Consider the following 3,680-nt stretch of genomic DNA (forward strand, 5'->3'; position numbering starts at 1 on the left):
TGGTGGTCAGCGCACATCATAGCAACCAGTTGTTCGGTTGTTCTGTCATTTGATCTATTTGCATATTAGCCTTTTATTATATAGGACTAGAGGCCTGGATGCCTCCTGCATGACCCTATTAGGGGTGTCGAACTCAATCAGAGAAGGGGCCAAAATCTAAAATCCAGCCTAAATCGCGGGCCGAATGGTTTACTGAACAGTCATAAACTGACAATGTCATAAACTGACAGCGGAGTGCAGTGATGACAGCGCGGTGTGGGCCACATTGCAAGGCCTGGCGGGCTGGATTTGGCCCGCGGGCCGTGTGTTTGACACATGTGCTATAGGGGATTGGTCCTGCAATCAGGGCACGTGCCCTAACTAGAATTGAACCAGCAACCTTTTAGTGTATAAGATAAAGCCCAACCAACTGAACCACACTGGCCAGATCATTTTCAAACTTTTAAGAAGTTTGTTGAGGTCTGTAAAACCTTCACTGAGCCGAAACCGGTTTGGCTCAGTGGATAGAGCGTCGGTCTGTGGACTGAAAGGTCCCAGGTTCGATTCTGGTCAAGGGCATGTACATTAGTTGTGGGCACACCCCCGGTAGAGGGTATGCAGGAGACAGCTGGTCGATGTTTCTCTCTCATCGATGTTTCTGGCTTTCTAGCCCTCTCCCTTCCTTTCTGTAGAAAATCAATTAAATATATATTTTAATAAATAAAAAAAACCTTCACTGAATTTTCTTAGGGCTTTGTTTATGTCTGTAGTTTAATTTCTCTTGCCTCTTCAATTATGCATTGCTATTCCAGTTCCAGTTCGTGTCAAAACCACACGAACCACCTCTAAGAACTGCTCAATGTCATCCTAACCACATCACATTAAAGTTGTTTACCATTAACCACATCCTTGTTGATTTTTGCAACCTTTGTGTGATGATGTTATGACAGCTATGATATCACAAGGCAGTAAGAATTGTTTAGCTGTTATCTTATCAGACCAGCATCTTAAACATAATTCTGCAGCACATGACTCTGTTTTGAACTGACAGGAATTCCTAAGCAGTTGAATATGAGAGTGTAAGGAAGAGATGAACAGAGGCACACCTGGCCTCACCTCCCTCCCTCTTTTGTCCCTCCTTCAGCCTAACAGTGAATCTATTTGAGAGACAGTGTTCCAGGCAAATGCTGAAAATCTGAGGCTTCTGCTTCTTGCTGTGCCTTCCTCTTTCTCTCTTTCCATTCACCCTCTTACAAACTTCCTTATCTTGGTAACATTGCCCCATGGATGTCCCCACAAATTCAATCAGTTCCAGGACTGGGGCCCATTGGCCCTTTCCTCCCCAAGGAAAACATCTTGTACCATAGAGATGGGTCAGGATTATTCATTCAAAATTATTTATTGAGTAGCTACTAGGTGCCAAGTACTATTGCAGGCAAAATTGGGGCTACAGCAGTGAACCAACCAAACAAAACACCAAGCTGTCATGGAATTCAGATTATAACAGGAAGAGAGAGGCAATACGTCAGACAAACATGGGAAATATGTGCCATGGAGAAAAATTAACCCAGTGAAAGAGCAGGTGCTGCAGAGGCCACAATTTAAAACAGGTGGTCGCACCTGGCCAGTGTGGCTCAGTGGATGAGCATGGACCTATGAACCAGGAGGTCACAGTTCCATTCTGGTCAGGGCATATGCCGAGGTTGCAGGCTCAATCCCCAGTAGGGGGTGTGCAGGAGGCAGCCAATCAATGATTCTCTCTCATCATTGATGTTTCTATCTTTCTCTCCCTTCCTCTTTCTCTCTGAAATCAATAAAAATATATTTAAAAAATAGTCTCCCTCTCTCTCTCTCTCTCTCTCTCTCTCTCTCTCTCTCTCTCTCTCTCTCTCTCTCTCTTTCTCTCTCTCTCTCCCCCTCTATCTCCGGACAAAACTCAGAGGACAAAAAAACAAACAAACATGAAAATAGTGCACTTTGGACCTCACAGACTTAGCTCACTTTTGGCAGGTTTGACGTCCCACCCCAGGGCTCCCAGAGCCTGAAGTGGCCCCCCAGTGAGCCACAGAGATCACAAGTGCTCCAGGGGCACTGTTGTCAGCTGAGGACCTGCTGGCCAAGGGATGTCATTTCTAATGAAGCCATTTCCCCTCTAAAGGAAGCCCAGCAGCACTGGTTCCAGGAACAGTGCCCAGAGCTGGCAATGCGGCGATTGCTCTCTTCTGTGGAGCAGGGCGAGTAGAAGTGAATGTCTTGTGCACATATAATGACTTGAAAAGAGTGGCTTTGGACTCCAGGGTCTGAGCCGTAAAATCATCATCATAGTAATTATGGTGATTCTTTCTTTACTAGTCTGCAGTGGTCCTGGTGACATTACCTTGCTCAATTACCATAGTGACCCTGGGAAACAGGTGGAGCATGTTATTGGATAGTTAGGGCTTATCTAGTAGTTAGGTGGTAGTTAGAAATGCCCATCTCCTTTTCCAAAGATGTGGTTCATGTAGAAGGAGGTGATTATTTTTTTTTAAAGTTTTTATTGACTTGTAGAGAGAGAGAAAGGGAGAAGAAGAGAGAGAAATAGAAATATTGATGAGACATCAACCAGCTGCCTCCTGCATGCCCCCTTCTGGGAATCAAGCTCAAAACCAGGGCATGTGCCCTGACTGGAAATGTAATCAGGGACCTCCTGGTTCATGGGTTGACGCTCAACCACTGAGCCACATCGGCTGGGCATAGGGAGGTGGTTCTTAGCAGGAAGGGCATTTGGCACAATTACATATTTTTTTATTTTTTTATTTACTTTTATCTTTGCTTCAAAATCTAAAAGGAGTCAGTGATTATCTCTGGAGTGTGCGATGATTGGGGTCTCAATCTTTCAAGTTGTATGTTTATGAACAGTCTGAATACTTAAAATGGTGCATTATTTGGTTAGAGAAAATACCTTTACATATAAAATTGTATGAAGAGAATTAGAAGTATGAGTATAAAAGTAAATTTAGATATTTAATATTTTGATTTCGTTTGACCTTATTATTTAGATCACTCTTTAGGCATATAGTACTTTGGCCTGAGAACTGACAATACTCTAGAGTACTGACTATTCTACCTGGCATGCATATATATATATATATATATATATATATATATATATATATATATATATATGTCAAAGGTTAGCTCCCATCTATGTTGCTCCCCATGAGTTTAAAGATATGTTTTCTATAGCCACATAACAAATTACCATAAATGTAGTGACTTAAAAACAGCACATACTTATTATCTCACAGTTTTCATGGGAAAAGAGTCTGGGTACAGCTTAGCTGGGGTTCCCTGCTCCAAGGTCTTGTAAGGCTTCAATCTGGATGTTGGCCAGGGCTACCGTCTCAGCCAAGACCTGTGACCTCTCACCCAGAATTCACTTCCTTACAGCAGTGCAACGGAGGCTCTTTCCCTGTGGAAACAATGACCAAGCAATAGCCATTGGTTCAGAGCTTGCTACAACAAGAGAGTAGGCCACCATCACTTACATTTGGCAGGGACTCAAAGGCAGGCAGGGGAATGGGAAAGATTTACAGTGGAGAAGGAAGGTGTCAGTTCACAGGCGCCGTAATTGGAAGCTTTTGGCCTCCGGAAACTGGAATCAGGCCACCTAGCAGCCAGCAGTCTACGTGACTGGTCAGGGGAATATATTTGACCCCTAG

The sequence above is a fragment of the Pipistrellus hanaki genome, assembly GCF_964339955.1.
Source record: "Pipistrellus hanaki genome assembly, chromosome: 6".
Classification (NCBI taxonomy): Eukaryota; Metazoa; Chordata; class Mammalia; order Chiroptera; family Vespertilionidae; genus Pipistrellus; species Pipistrellus hanaki.